At 34.5% G+C, this 17,617-nt stretch overlaps 1 long non-coding RNA gene across 5 annotated transcripts in view; it reads right to left on the reverse strand.

Annotated features, from left to right (window-relative positions):
* Positions 1–17,617, reverse strand: part of LOC26528164 — a 110,005-nt gene that overhangs the window by 13,843 nt on the left and 78,545 nt on the right. For 4 of the 5 annotated variants that reach the window (XR_006357272.1, XR_006357271.1, XR_006357270.1 and 1 more), the window contains one exon: positions 13,681–13,749. This is a non-coding gene — a long non-coding RNA (uncharacterized LOC26528164). Of the gene's footprint in view, positions 1–6,163; positions 6,293–13,680; positions 13,750–17,617 lie in introns of all 5 variants that reach the window. The other variant, XR_006357269.1, reaches the window with a different exon arrangement.

Genomic DNA, 17,617 nt, shown 5'->3' on the forward strand with positions numbered 1-17,617 from the left:
CGTCAAACGTGGGAAAGTTTGGCAGGCAACAGGCGGCAGCAATTCGTTTTAATGAAATGCAACAAAATGTGCCCAAAGTCCGTTTGATCTGTTGCTGCCTGATAAGGCCAACTTACAGCCGAGGGTGGCGGAATGCCTAAAGGAAAAAAGCCCAGTTACAACATATGCCAACTGACAGAGGGGCCAAAGGGAAGATCTTTGATTGTAGTGTCCACTCCAAACATGTTTCCATAGATAGCTCAGAATGCTATGCTATTTGTGTTTCTTCATTTCATTAAGTATATCTCATCAAGATAGAAATTCTGAATAAAAAAATTGTGCTGAAGCATCATTAGGCAAAATTAAATAATGACAGCCGAAAATTGAAGAAACATGGCACGACATACTAAATATAATATATAAAGATAAATAATATATATAAATATTTTATTCATTTTATTTCTAGAATACCAAAAATAAATAAATTAATAAGAATTAATAACTAAGTTGCGAGCCACCCTTCCAGTTCTTCAATTAAATTTTTTAAATAATCTTTCAAATATCTAAAATGTTATTTAATAGAATACTGATATAAATCATAAATTTTATACTTTATTTAACACCAAATAAAATGCATTGCTAAAATAAATTTGCAAAAAACCGTTTTTAGTTTAAATAACTATATATTAATATAAACAGTTTATTTGCTAAGAAATTCCAAATATTATTTATTATTTACTTGATTTATTTCTGCTCAAGAATTTCGCCCTTCAGTGACTTGGCCAAACTATGACACTATACGAAATTCATTAAGAATTCAAATTGTATCTTTTGCGTTAATTGGCTCGCTTGTTGGTTGTTGCCGTTACCCCCAGCATATATATATATATATATATATATATATATATATATATATATATATATATATCTATATATGTATATAAGCGTCTTTGCCTCAGGTGTAGTAGTTACTGCTGCTGGAACGTTACCTTTTTTCTTGTCAATATTTTCATTGGAAAAGCAAACAAACATGCTTAAAATAACAAATTAGCATAGACGAACGACACTAAAACAACAAGAGTACGAGACAGAGGGAGAGAGAGAGAGAGGGGCAAACCCTTTGGGCGTTTATACTTTAGTTTTTGTTTGCAGGGTAGCAGACAGTTAACAGCTGGCCTGGTTTAACAATTTGGTTAACGCACTCGACTCGACTCGACTTGCCACAGTGTTACATGCTACATCAATCAATGGCACGACTCATCGACTCCCCAAACGAGTCGACTCCAAAGACTCATTCGAGTGGCCAACAAAATGGCGCATTGCTGTTAATGATGCCGACTTTGAAATTTTGCCGACTGCAAAATACAAATAAATGAACCAAGTGTCACCTCCTTTTCGTTTTTTCGTCATCATCATCATCATCATCGTCGTCGTCGTCGTCGTCATCATCGGCCACATTCGTCATTTGGCAAACAAATAAAAGCGAGGCTATGCAACGGGTCGAGGACAGGCGCGACAGACGTGCTGACAGATACTCAGATACTTCATATTTTGCACTTCTCGCGAACGTGAATGATGTGCGAACAAGTTGTAATTATTTGAAGAGCTTCAATCTGCGATGGTCGAGCCTAAATAGAAGCCCACAAAAAGTGTAAAAAAAAACCTGCCAAGCAGTTTGTCAACATTGAAAGAACATCATGAGCGAGTCTTCAAATTGACATTTTGTTGACTGACTAATCTTGCTTTGCAGAGATATCTGACTCTGACTCTTTCAATGCGCGGGGACTGCTGACAGCCTGTGAAATATTTATGTGAATATGTTGAATAATGGCAGCTGTGTTGGTATCCAGCTGGGCTAGAAAGAAATTCAGCTAATGTAGAAAATTACATTTGAGTATATTTGTACATAAATTAAATATTTATTATAATTATCAATTAATTAATTACTAGTTCAGGAATGTGAATAATTATGCCAATTAAATATATACTTATAAAACACCTAACTAACTCCGACAGAACTGTTTCTATATTTTACATTTACACAAGAATCTTATATTTAAAAAAAAACTTAATCAATTCAAGCTAAAGCTCTATAAATATAAATATAATATATTTAAATATAATAAAAATAAATAAATAATCGTATACAAAAATAAAAATAAATAAAAAATGAATAAAAATAATAATAAAATATATAAATAAATAATAAATTAGAAAAATTATATTTGTTGGCAATTATTTATATAATTTCTAATAATTAATTTTATAAAGAACAATCAAACAAAAACACACTTTATTTTTAATTATGTTTGTATAAATTTCTATACAATATATAGATTTTAATACAATTTTAAAACAAGTTTTCTTCCCAATAAAATTTTCAATGAAAAAAATCAAACAATGCCTCAATTTGTTTACAATTGTATCGTAATTAAATATATATAATACTGTATAAGAATTATACTACAGGCCAACCCATCCCAAACAAGAACCACTCTGGGCGCACTTATAAATGCTGTAAGTCCCGTTGCTTGACCATTAAAGCTACCCTTAACCCAAAAACTAAGCCATTTAAAAGTCACATTACACCTAAAAAAAAAAAAAAAAAAAAAAAGAAAAAGGAAGAAAAATGGGAAAATCAAGAATAATTGCTCTATGATTGTCCAGTGAAGTGCTGTGCTCTCAGGAACTTACAACTTGTTTTTTTTTTTTTTTTCGTCTATTGGCTAACCTTATTATTCAATTTCCTTGTAGACTTAAAGTAATTTCGTGAACCAATTCCCGAATAGTGAGTTCAGCCCAAGGGGCAAGCTGTCCAGCCAAGCAACATATTAGCCCGAAAATGCCAGGAGAGATAACTAGTTTTTGGGAACTGGCCTCAATAAGCAATAACTCAACACACTAATTATGAATTATGAAACAAAAGGGTTAAAAGGGAGTAAAAACGCAAAACCAATTGCACATTGACTTCGGCACGAACTGGGCCTGAGTCTCATAATCGAGTTAGAGTGAGAGAACCGGACCCGAGGACGAAGACGAAGGCGAAAAACTAAACTAACTGGTTGGCTTGCACAAATATTAAATTACCACAAATTTGTCGGCGCAGCATTAATGCAATAATTAAAATCAAGAACTAGACACAGACAGACAGACACAGTTGCAGCTGAAGACGAAAGGACGGAAACCAAAACCCAAACCGAACCACCAATTGACAGACCCTTTTGCGAGAGAGCAAGCCAGACCTGAGGACGGGCATCCGTTGAAAGTCATGTAACTTATTTCTTGTTACGGTTGAGAAATTTTCTCCGTTTCCTTTCCAATTCCAATGTTACGTTTTTTTTTTTTTTTTTTTTTTTTTTTTGCAGTTGACATTGAAACTGAAGTTGCAATTGTAATACAAAACTAAAGCCGAACTCGAACTCGAAAAGTAACCCAAATAGGTTTCGGAAGCTGCGGTCGGAGCACCCCGAGACCAGGTTCTGGCCGCCCCTTTTTCTCTTATTCGCTGTGTCCAAATGTGTTTCCAATTTGTAGTCACTGCCGCTCTTTATCCTTATCACATCGAGTGGCACTCGTGAGAGAATTTGGTCGACTCGACCGCAAGTCGAATGCGGTGACATCCTTTTAATGCGACACCACCTCAGCAGGCGTCCCGTCTTTACCCCCTCCTCTCTCTCCCGCTCTCACTCACTTTCAGTCGGTCTCTGCCCTAGGGCGGCACCACCCCTCGCCACGAATGTGGATTTTAATTATGCTTGACAATGGTTACGGAATTGATTTTCGATATTTGATCATTCGCTGCGGTTAGTTAACGCTGTTTAGGCACCAACATATCACACACAGAAAGAGTGAGAGAGAGAGAGAGAGAAACAGCTAACTAAAGTGAGAGGGAGATCTTTGCCAACGACACAATGCCATATGAAATTACAGCGTTCCAAGCACTTGAACTGCATTTCCGCATTGAAATGTGTTAATGGGCCAAACCCCTCCACCTCTCCCGCTCTCCTTTTCCCTATCTCTCTCTCTCTGTCTTTCTCTCTCTCTGTCTGCCTAGTCTATCTGAATTCGGATCTTTTCGAGGCGTCAGAAGCCAGTGACAGCCACCGCTGAGGTGTGCCAACTCTTGGCCCCTATTAGCCGTTGCATGATTTGCATAATTTGTAAGAGTTTCTTTCGCATCTGACATTAGAGACAGTTGCTTGTTTTTCTGTCTAATTTATGGAGTGCAAAGGGTAGTTAACGCTGATACCAATGGTAAATCATTGAATTGAATGTTATTCCAAGCATGATTTATAATAGAGTTTGTTTTTTTTTTTAGAATTTTTAAATAAAAAAGTTTTTTTTTCTTCTGTACATGGCTTATATTAGAACTCGGAATGGAATCAATTTAGGCAAAAGGTTAAAGATGCGTAAAAAAATGTAAATAAATTTGATATACAGAACAAATAAATATGTATTTATAAATAATTTATTACAAAATTTAAATTAAAATTTAATTAAAAAATATATATTTTAAAATATTTCTAATTGAGTCTATTTTTTAATAATTTACCTCGATTGATTTTTAAAGAAATGTATTCTTTAATTCATGTTTTATGAATATGTATTTTAAAAAATTATTAAACATTCAAAAATATATTACTTTTTATTTATTATGATATTTTGCTGCAGACAAAATAAAGTAAATTATTTTTGAGTTGTTAGACTATGACTAAATTTGGTTTTATATATAATTTTTATATATAGAATATATAATTTATTGGGATTATTTTTCAGACAGTTGCACAGTTAGTATATAAATCTTTTATATACATCTTTCACACTGTACAACCTTGTATTCTCTATATAGTCGTACATATATTCCAGCATGTTCGCTCTACTTTAAGCATCCAATAGGATGCTCACCGCTTATCCAGTTTGCCAATCAACACAGAAATCTAAACAAAATGCACTTATGTATCCCTGGAAATCTAGTTTTAAGACTCATAAGCAGTTGGCTGTTTGGGCTAAAGCCGCGGCTTTAGTGAGAGTCTTAAGACTGCCCAAATGTCTAGCACGAAAAATAAATATCCAGCTACTAGTCTAAGGCCGGGGCTTGAGGCTGATGCAGAGGCAGAGGCTTAGTGCAATTCGTGGAAAATTGTGCACAGAGCCGTCGCACTGTCTAAGATCTTCCACTTGAGCGGCCATAAAAACAGGTAAATGAAAACGGTTTTCCTTTTTTTTTCAATTTACAATTTTCCTACCTGTTGCCCCTAAAACTAATTGAGACCGCCCTCATTGAATAATTTTTTGAAATATTTTTCTCGCATTGTTTTGCTGCACAGATTATATATATTTTTATATACTCGCTCAATTTTGTGAACCGGGCCAGACAGTTCGGGGCCCGAGCGGGTAATGATGATGTATGGGTAATTTGAATGATTAATGGAGTACGATTTATGTCAGGGTTCCGGTTGGTCAGGGACTGCTATGGTGCCTCTGTCTCTCTCATTTTCTCTGTGTGTGTTTGTGTGTGTGTGGCATGCGTAAAAAATAAAAGGATATCGTGTGGCCAAATATATGAAATTTAATTAAAATATTTTTATGGTAGCCCAGAAAAATGGAAGTGGAAGAAAGCAAGGTGTGTTCAACCATTTATGAGGGCTTGTCGAAGGCAATTCAATGTTGGCCTAAGTGAGAAAAAATTTTAATTATTTATCATTCTCAGTGGGTAAAAAGGTTTTTCCATTTTTTTTGGAATATGTTTAGCAACTCAATGAAATAGAAAAGCTGTGCTGGCTGCTGATGTTCAGGCGAGAGGAATACATTTTAAATGAATGGTAAATTAAGTATTTCAAATATATTTACCCTCCTTTATATATAAAATATACATAAATATATGAATAAATATAAATTCATTCTAAAATATATATATATATATATTTTAAAATATGTTACTTTTTTCAAAGCATATACAATATTTAAAAAATTACAGAAACATTTTTGAAAGCATGTATAAAAATTATTAAAAATATTTATAAAATAAATTAATTCTCTTAAAGCAATATATAAAACTTTTTAAAATATTTGTAATGTATATATACATTTTAGTTATGTAAAAAATATTGAGGACCCATAAAGAATCCCAGTGAAATTCATTTACAAATTATAAATGTTATTTAAATGCAGTTGAAACACTTACAGTTAAAATTTACAATGCTCATGAGAGTTGTGGTCTGCCATAAGCGTTATAAACTATCTGGATGCATGGATGCAATGCATGGAGGAGAGAGTGTGGAGAACAGAGAGTTAACCAATAAGGCGCCACATCCTTTACAGGCCATAATCAGCACACAATCAGCCAACGGATGGACGAGGTCCAATGCAGCGGATGGCAAAAATTAACTTTTTTAATGAATTACGTGAAATGCAAACAGGCAGAGAAAGACGCAAAGAGAGTGCAAGAGAGTAAGAGAGCGAGAGAAAAAGAGAGCTCACGTTACATCGGTCGGTCGAAACGCATTATGTCATATCGCTGATTGAACCAACCAGCCGAGCCAAGCGAATATTGGCGAAATGTTGGTCTAGAACAAAAGGCCAGGTCAGGCCAGGGCCATACAGCGGCTGTGGTCCGAACGGTCGGTCGGTCGGTCGTCCGGACTGTGGTCTGTGGTGCCCTGTGGTCATTAAAATTTTATATTTTAATTTGATTTTCCTGCTGCGACATGGCAATAAAAATCATGTAACGAGTTTGAACTGCCAACAGGATGGAGCGACGCAGCACGGCCCGTCTCACTAAGCGGATCAGCGACGGAAGGCGCGTTAAAATTGGCAAGTCTGCCATTTTTGCTTGATAGCTGCTTAGCGGATTATTATTTCTTCGTACAATTTAATGCCCATCTCTATCTATTTGCCGAGCCTAAGTCCTGATTGAGTCTGAATGGCAAAACGGTCTTGGCTCCGCGTCCCCCCCTCCAACCGTGCCACACCCAATAACCCAACGCCAAAGACGCCGACGTGGCGTTTCGATTTCGCAAAATACCCAAGTTGTCAATTGGAAAATTGGAAAGCGGCTGGAACGGGATTTCCTTTTGAGCTGCAACTGCACCACGCGTGCATCCATCAATTGTATGACAGAGATCTTTGTCTGTCATTGAGGATGTGTCGTGTCTTCTCAACTCCTTTTCGACTCCTCTCCTTTTCTTTTACTTTTTCTTCTTGTTGAGAACATGTGCGGATTTATTTCTTTCAATTGCGACCAATGAATGCGCGGCTTATTCGATTATTGTGCTGCAGCCGCTTTCATTTCCTTTCAGCGCGATGATTGAGCGCGAGTTATCATTCACGATTTAGGCGCACAAAGAAGGTGACCTCATCAAACAACGGCAAGGACTGTATCGCACAGTAGAGGAGGACGCACATTAAGTGCAAGCGGCTTAAGCCACTCCAAAAACCGATTGCACATAATTGTCAAGGCGAACAGAGCATAGCAAACACCTGGGGTCGAGACCCCTTTTTATATCCATTTCATTTTTTCTATTTCATAAGTATAATATCTATATTTTTTAATTAAATAAGTAAATTGAAATGACAATTTTGTTAGGGCTTCCACTGAAATGGCATCTGTAGTGGCTTATTAAATTAATGTTGACAGCAGCTGCACAGCTCGAAAGGATTGTAATTCAAAATAATATTAAATTAAATTTATAATATGATATATACAGTATATTCAATTTTAAAATTAAGTAAATTAGAAAATAAATAAAATGAAATTAATAAATAAAAATAGCTTACGTCAATCGTATTACAATTTTATATAATTAACTGAAATATTTATTCAAAAAAGCTATTTTAATAAGAATCAGATTTTATATTTATTAGTTAAAATAAATGAAATAAATGAAAATATAAATATATATTTTTGCATAAAAAGAATTTGTATTGAAAAAATATTAATTATCGTCAATATAAAATTTCATTTAAATTAATTGAATTAAATTCACAAAACAAAACATTTTAGAAGCTAAATTAATTTTGTAAAAATATAATGGAAAACTTTTTCAATATTTCATAAAATGCATGCAGCTAACATTTTTGTCAACTTTTTTTTTCTGCTTGTTAAGTTTAAATATTTGTTGACAAAATGGCGGCTGACTGGTCAACAAAATGGCGACGCGCGCTTACAGCAGTTGCCAGCAGTGCGCTGACCCCAACATACACACACACACACAACGTCGCACACTCCAACATTTATTTATAAATATTTACACACTTTTTTCTGTGTGCAGTCCATGCGAGTTGTGAGCGTTAAAATAAACAAACCGCCAGCAGCAGGCAGAGCAACAACAACAACAGCAGCAGCAACAACAAATATGTGTTGTTATAAATTATGTTTGCTCAAAATTTATGCCCATATATATGTAGGCATGCATATATGTGTGTGTGTGTGCGTGCGTGTGTGCGTTTTGGTCGAATATTAATACCTTCATAATTAATGAGCATTCGCCAGAGTCGTGTGCAAAATGCATGTGCCAAAGCCACCAACACAATTTATCCCCCTCACTCACTCACTCACTTCCACTCCCTCTTCCTCTCTCTCTCTCTCGCTCGCTCTCACAGCATCAACTGTCTTCATGGCTGCAACCCATATTAATGGCACCAAATGCCTGCCTATGCATGTGTCTCGCTGTGTGTGTGTGCATTTGTTTATATAGATATGCATGTGTATGTGTATGTATGCGTGAGTGTGTGTTGTGGGTGACAGCATCTGTCAGTTGCCAACGTGCGTGGCATCGCCTCTCGCCACTGGCCGTTCATAATGTCAACTGTCCGGCGGTTTAAATCAACATCAACCCTAGGCTAGGAAGACCCATAACCAAAGTAACAGCATCAGCAACAACAACAACAAAAGGAGCCACAGCATGCCAGTTAGATATAGAATTTGCCGAAATGCAGCAATAGAAAATATTGAGGATTTAATTGCAATTACTAAATATAGCGGTTATTTAATATAAATATATGCTATATTTTATATGTATATAGAAAGATTTATATATAATTATGATAGACTATAAAGTACGTATTGGTGGCATGCAGAATATGTTTCGAATCTGTAGGATTAATTAATGCAATATCGAATATGAAGAGTCCCAGTCAATTTATTCTATTCTGATTTCTGTTTCAGCTATAGTTGATTGTATAAATTAAATATTAGACCAGAGTAAATGCAAATGCTATAAGTATGTAGTAGAGATCTCGGCAGATTTTCTAACAATCATCATCTGTCGTACGCACTCAAATAATAATTAAACACAAATATTTCTTCAATTCAAGGCACTCACCCCACACTTTCTTTCTAACTCAAAATTTCGCAAAAACGCACACAGACATAGGAAAAATGATTAATATCTTACTAAAAAAAAACAATAGCCTGCCTCTGGTAAAAATAAATGTATATCACACGCTTTATATAATTATTAAACAAATTTTAAATAAATAAAAAAGCAAAAACAAAATAAAAATAATTATAATAATAATAAATCTAGTTAGGCTACACATCAAATGGTATCCTTCAGAAGAGCAATGAGTGCTGCTCTTAACAGAAGTGTTAGTAAAGAGAACTCTCTTTATTTAAATATTTAAACAATTGAATTTATGGCTTAATGTATTCTTAATCATATTTTTAATGACTTTAGATGCCCAACTGCCGCACATTTTCATTTTCACAGCCTGCGGCACTTTCCCACATCAGCTGTGTGTGACTTTGCGCAGTTTGGGCCCGATTCCAGGACACGGACACACACAACGCGAAGCTATCCCAGCTACAGGGGCATCTGCATTCCAGGGTTTTCGCATTGCCTGCACCGACACCCCAACTCCCCTGGGTGCAGTTTCAGCAGAAACTGCACAGGCAATCGTGAAATTTTTCACACCTTTGGCACGGCATGAGGCCGGAGAGCGACAATGTCTGATTAATCGCCATATATCGATCAGTTCTTTTGCAGACAGCGTGGCAGAGCGGCGTTAATGTGGCCAGGAGACCCTGACTCGACCCGACCCGACCAGGCCCGACCTTCTATTGCTTGCCTACTGGCGGCCCCGCTGTTTCTGCTTGCCTGGAAGCCAGCGAGCCAACACCTGTGCGCATCCTGTGACGTTTCAGGTGTTCGCATTAGTCACAAACACAGACTCAGAGACGACAAACGGGCAAACGGGCAACAGGCGACAGGCAGCAGGCACAGGAAAAGGAAAAGGACAACGACGAGGACATTAACGAGCCAGGCAGTTAGACATCGTCGCCTGCTACTCCTGCCGCTGCCTACTCCCTCCCCCTCCACCACACCCTACTCCTGCTGCTGGCATGATGCAGCATTTTGCATGGTAATTTGGGAGGCAGGCATCCCGACCATCCCGCGCTTATATGACAAATGTTTTTTCTCTTTTCGACCGTCATGGCCATTTAAAGAGCTCCCAAATAATGAGCGCAAATATGCCAAATCATCTAGTTAAAGTATATTTATAAAGCTGATTTATGAGGCCAGCGGCAAAAGCCTGCTACGCGCTGTGCAGACAAACGGAACATGTCCTGGTATTTCTAGTTTTTTTTTTTTAAAGCTAAACTCGACATGTGTTGGCTGGGTAAGTTTATTGTTTAGATTTATAAGGATAGAGAATGGCTGCTAGTCGGGGAAATCTGTTTATAAGTAAATTTATAAATATTTTTACATATATATGGCTCTAGTATAAGTTGACAGATTTATTTTAGTAATTGTTAATGTTCTAAAATATTATTTTCTTTTTTTTTGTTTTAATTATTATATTATTAAAAATTTAATTTTTCTATTTTTTCACAATTTCATAATTAATAAAAATATATACAAAAAATGTATTTATTTATGCATATATGGTAGAATTGTGCAAAAAAAGATAAATAAATTTTTTAATAATACAATAAATTAAAATAAAAATTAATTTTTTATTTTTATTTTATACTGTATTATTATTACATTATAAAGTTATATGAAAAACCATATTATGTATTTATAATGATTTTCGATTATCTCAATTTAATTGTTTAAATAATTAAATGAATAATTTTAATGATTATTTATTATATCAATCGTTGTCTTATTCAATTATATAATTAGCATACTTATTTTTTTATTTTAAAATGTTTAGCATTTTAATATTTACCTTAATTGACTTTTTAATATAAAAATAGAAATGTATACAAATTAATATTCATTAAAATTATACCAGGAATAAATTAAACTAAGTCTCGCAAAACGCAAACAGAATAATCAATAAATTTGAATTTGAAATTCATTCACAAGCCTCATCAAATTTTCTAGTTAAGAAGTTCTCTTCCATTGAACCCAGCGACTGATATAGAAATATATTAAGCCATGCAGCATATATGTATGTGTGTGTATTATAAATAAAGATTATTTCAGAATTAATATGCAATTCATAATACATTTTATGCGTGCTTTTAATATGTGGCATATCTGGCCGTTAGACCGACGATCGTCTGCTAGATACGGTCCATGCATAATATTCTGTTTTCACAGCAGCATCGCGTCGACATATATTTTGAATACATTAGGGAGAGAAGTAAATTGTGCTGCCGTAATTTAAATTTGTGTTTATATTGATCTTTCGCATACTTAATAAGCTAGCAAAAGCACATTCACTAATTAATATTGAAACAAACGAGTCGGCCGGCTCCACAGAAAGACATACAACTCATAAAGATTCAATAAGCCAACAAGCTAATGGCTGTCTAATTTTTCGAGGCGCATCTGTCACGTCCCGACCCTGCTCCAGTGCCCCTGACAGATGTCAAGCATAAATACACATGTATACACTTACACACATATATATAAGTTTTTTTTTTTTTTTTTTTTTTAAGTTCTGTTTGTCGTTCTGCGTTCCGGTTTATATTCTCGAGCTCGCTTTATCAGCTTCACATTTTTGTTGTCTCTGCCTTTTTAGTCGCTTTTGGTGGCGCGTCGACTAATTTTCATAAAATAACGATCGATTTCGAGATCGAAGAAAAAGGTGTGAAGTATTAATAAGACGTCAACGAGAAAATGTTAATAAGTGGCTTTTGCCTACATGATTTTCAACACGGACCTTTGCGTTTGTTTTCTTGTTCAAACGATTGCTTTATGTGCATTATATAACATCAGCAATTACTGTAGTTTAATTTAAAATATTATATACACTGCATACATATACTAAGTATTAAAAGAAAATAATAAAAACCATTTTTGTCAAAAGCAAAAGTTAATAATTGCTATATATAATTATTGTATAGAATAAAAATATATTTTTTGTATAGCAAAGAGACTTCAGTCCGCAGAAAAATTTTTATGCAATTATTTACTCTATTTACATAAAATTCTGAAGAATTTAACAAATTACCAACATTTTAAATTACAAAATGTACTCAATTTATTTATTTTTTATTTTTTATTAAAAGCACATAGACAATTTATTTATTAAATTCAGCGTTTGCTTATGCATTCCACAAATGTTAAAAAAATATTTAAAATAGCAAGGAACATGATATTTGCATTTCGTTGAGAAAATATATCAATAATACATTTTTTGCTGATTTACATAGCTGATTTACACACAGACATACATGCATAATATATATATTCTAGAAAGGTTTTTCTAGGGTTATGTCTGCCGATTCTAGCCATAAAATATCAGACGACTATTTGTACTCTGTCGTCCACTGAGCACAAAGCTAACCACATTTCTCATTTGGTTGATTTGTTTTTGGTGTTTTGTTTTAGTATTTTTGTTTCGTATTTTTCGTCGTTTTCTCGATGTCTTTATGCAGAGAGCTGCTGCGTGGCACATCATCAACTTTAACTTGCACTCGATGTCTCACCTTTCGAATGATTTATTAAAGTGTCATTAGTGCACGAGTGCTCGAAAAATGAAACGAAACCGAAGCCAACCAAAACCACAAAAAAAAAAAAAAAAACCAAAACGGGTTCAACTGAGTCGCAGACTCGACTTGACTTTGAGCAGTAGATGAGGCTGAGATGAGATGAGTTGCTCGGCTCGCCCTGGACGTGGAGTGCGGTAATGAAGTTACAAAAAAAAAAGAGTCGAAGAAGAAGAAGAGAAAAAACGAAACACAAACGATCGCCGCTTGGAAATGGAACCCGATCGTGTAATGGCTGCGTTAAGTAGTTGAAGCTGGAGAGGCAAACCTCTTGTAAATTTAAATTAAGCAAGCATCTCACACGCACACACTTGCTCTCTCTCTCTCTCACTCACTATCTCGTAGTCTGTTCTACGTTTACAGTTAGCTTCTATGATCTGTTGCCTTTGACCCAAGCGCTGTGGCTTTCATCATGATTGGAACGCCACGATGTCTGGCATTGATTTATCTGTGGCCATAAAGAGTGCCAAGTTTTGATGTCGAGGCGAGAAAATTAAGTTGTTGTCGCTTGCTTGGGCGAAGGAATTCTCTACAAATCTGATAAGCTCCATTAAAAGTGACCATCAAAGTTATTTATGTCTTAATGCAGTTGTCTGCATTGATTGTGCCTAGAGTTAACAGATCACTCGATATATATAGGTATAGGCATATGTATAGTGAGTGTGTCAATAGTTAATCAGCTGAATTGGTGCCAGGCGAATGTAATGTGCATTTAGTGTGAATTAGAGAGTTGCTTAGAGTCTTTTTTATCTTACCTGTTGACAAGTCTTAAGTTTAACTTTAACTGTTGCATGTTCGCGGGTCTCATGTGACACTTCCAGCATCTGAAAGATAATAAGAAACGATGCATAAACTTGGAGTGGAAATCACAAAGGAAATATAAGTAAAGTTTAATCGCCAAGTGACAGGTTGGACATTGTAACTCAAAAAAAGAGTTTTAGATTATGTTTAAGCTATAAAAACTAAGAAATTTTTAGTTGGGGAATTGTTTTGTATAATAATGCTTAAATCTATCAAAGCATTATTTCTAAAATCCATACATTTTTAGCTATCTATGTCAGCGTTGAGACCAACTAAATATATATAAAGTAACTGTATAGTATAACTATATACTAACTAGACTAAATTCATTGATATTAATTTAACATTCACTAAGCTATTCTCTTAAAGCTTTTGCCTTTGCTAAGAGAACGAAATAAACGCAGCGAAGATATTCAAACTTATTCATTAAACATAAATCAATTGAAAATGCTGAATTTATTATATGTATCAATTTATTCCCGATTTGCTTTGTAGTATACTTAAAAAATCTATATTAAATATTGTCATTTAATTTTTAAAGTTAACCGTAACTTCTACGCAAACCAGCGGCTCAACTTCTGCCTTGGTTAAGAAATTAATTAAGTAAAATTTTTGCAAGGTAGTCATTTGTTAAACATTTGAGTGACATTATAAATAGGATCAATAAGAGCGGCATTTGTCTTGAGTGAATTATGAATTCGTAGGAACGGGCATATTACCTCAAGCTTACTCTCTTTTGCTCTCTATTAATATCACAAACATCTTGAAAAGGATGCCAGATGAAATTTCCAGATGATCCTAGAGAGAAGAAGCGAATAGTGCAGAGAACCGATAGCTGATATTAATATCTGTCAGACGATAGTTCTCTTGAGTTAAGTTGTGCTTTGACATAAGCCGACATAACTAAACTGGCAGTCAAGTATTTAAGTCTATTGTAAAACTCTCAACACGACAGATCACTCGGTTCAAGGAAGAGCAACTTTTGGAAAAACAAATTGAGAGAGCCAGCCAGTGGGGATTTCGGCTCTGGCCACAACCGAAAATTACTCAAATTACAATAGAAGGTCATCAATTAGCTCCGTCACATATATGTAAGTCATATATCGTTATGTTGCGGTACAGTACAGAGCCCTGCTTTTACTCACTACCATTACCTAAGCCAACTAAAATTACTTGCTCGAACTCTGCACATACCCTTGACCGAGACCCAAAAAAAAACAAATACAATTATACATATAAATGTTATATGCTCGTATGTAGACATATTTTTGACTACTTTGGTTGTTTCCGTTTAGGTAAGACGTGCGATCCAAAAATGAAGAAAAATATTGAACACCTGCTAAAGTCACGTAGCTTGTTTTGCTTGGCACAGGTCTTTTGATTGCCAATTGGCAGCTGGCGAAACCTATTCAAGAGTTTGTTTCGCTTTTGTAATTTATTTATTTTTTTTTTAACACTTTCGAAGTCACAAACCGTTTCACGCCACATTTAAAAGCAATTCAAACAATCCACAAAATTTATGGATTGTGCATATGGAAGAGACCTGCGACCCAATCAAATATTCAAATGCGATGCCTTTCAGCGTTCTTCATAACTTCATCTTTCAAATTAATCGATGAAATATGTACCAAAACGAAGCGGCAAGCGGCAAGCGACAAGGGCAAGGGGTAAGCGGCTACAGTTAATAGGCTGTCCGTTCATATATTTGCTATCCAACTTGTTGCTGTCAAAATAGGCAGCAAAGTCGATGTTGATGGGAGGAGGAGTAGTCCGAGTCGCACCACAGGCTGTCTAATACCTCATAAATAAATGTTTAGCAGTCGGTCAACGAAACTGTAGCGCACAAAAACAAATACCCTATTCAAAATGGATACACGCGCTCGGACCGGCCGGGCACCCAATGGACCCCCGACCCCTGACCACCGCCAACAGAGACATGAACCATAGATAGCAGCAGGAATGCACACATATCTATATATGTACATACATATATATCCATTGTCAGGGTCCGTCCCAGTGCCATCGTGATAACTTCATAACTTAACGCATTTGAATAATTTCGTATGCGCATTTACAATTTTTGTCACAAAAATAAAGAGAGAAAAAAATGGGCAACGGGAGGAGGTTGCCCCCACGGCTGAGAAAAATATTGACAGCGACTAATGTCTGAAAATTTGTTTCATCTTTCTGGAATTTCAAAGAGATAATTTTTTCTTCTTCGTCTTATTTATGCTCGTATGATAGACCATTTTTACCTGAATTTATTGAGTGCTAAAGCAATAATCAACAGCTGTGTTCGCATATCAACAGAGAAGACGGAGAAAAGTCTGAGATGTATGAAAAGCTATCTGTGAGATCGGAATATGATTATCAAATATAAAATGAAAAGCAGAATTATATTTAAATATATTCAAAATATTTTGAATGTAAAATACTGTTTTAGAAAATTATATAAACGTGTTGTTAGTTGAAAAATAAATGAACAAAATAAAAGCAAATAATTTGAAATAATTAAAAAAATATTTTTTAATATTTGTAAACATTATTATTTAGATTACATCCAAAAATTATGAGCTGATAATAAAAATTAATAATTAAATAAAAGAAGCTAATAGCTAAGTTAGTAAAGTCTAATAATCTTAAAATAATTATAAAATACAAACTAATAATATTTAGATGTAATAAAACAAAATGTTATTAATTATTATATATTTTAATGAAGGTTTTATGCAATTACAAATTAAAATAAAATTGAAAATTTTATGCATATTAATTGAATATCAAGACTTAGTTAAAGTACTTATACAATTTTTTATGCTACAATATTTTATACAGATGCCACAAAAATTTAAGCACAGTTTGATAGGATATTTTACAAAACCATAATCATTTTTATTAATGCCAAAAATCATAATTCAAAATTTACCGACCACACTGATTAATTGGAATCTTTGGAATGCAAACATTTTGAAGGTGTGCAAATTGGCAGCAACAAAAGCCTTAGCCAAAATTAAAATACCGTTACCCCAAATCAATGGCGCTCATTAAATCTAAAGCGCTACCATTGATAAGAAGAAGCAGCAGTAGCAGAAGCAGAAGCCCAGCAGAAGCGCCAGCAGCATCGGCAAGTGGCCTTTGACAAACGAGCCAATTTCGGAGCTGATGTTGATAAATTGAGCGAGATAAAGTTAATGGAGACCAAGCCGTTGCTAATAAATACATATTATTACAAGATCATCTGTCCAAAAGCACCGGGGGCCAGCTAAAACGGGTCTTTCGCTTGACCAAAACTAAAAGCCAACAACAGCAAATATTTAAATTTGCAGCTGATGGCGCATAAAAATAGGAAAATATTTTTAAAGCTTTTGATTTTATTTAATGTTTGCAAATTTGTCAAAGAGTTTTTTGTTGTTGTTGTTTTCTTGTTTAATCACTTCTTATATTTTTAGCCTCCCTCATTGAATTATTAAATAGTTTTATTTATGTGCATGCCATTTGGCAACTCGTTAATTGTGTTAATTTATTAAATTTTTCATCGAATTTATGCGCATTTTTCATAATTGATGTTGTTTCTACAAACCGTTACAGTTTTTTGTTTTAGCGACAATAATTACATTATGCGCATGTATATATATATATATATATATATATATATATATATATAAATATAAATAAATTTTATTATAATGCAAAAAATAAATATTTTAAAATCTTTTTAGGCGCTTTCAAAAAAATTGCCGCTTTGTGTTTATAATTAATGTGCGCTCATTTGTTGTCGTTGTGCCTTGTTTTACAACTAACTTTAAACAATGAAATAAATGTACAGCAAAAATGAGTGAAATGTGTGGAATGGCCATAGATCGAAGTATGAATACCTTAATAATTAATTAA

This window comes from Drosophila mojavensis, unplaced genomic scaffold, assembly GCF_018153725.1.
Source record: "Drosophila mojavensis isolate 15081-1352.22 unplaced genomic scaffold, ASM1815372v1 contig_36, whole genome shotgun sequence".
NCBI classification, from domain to species: Eukaryota; Metazoa; Arthropoda; class Insecta; order Diptera; family Drosophilidae; genus Drosophila; species Drosophila mojavensis.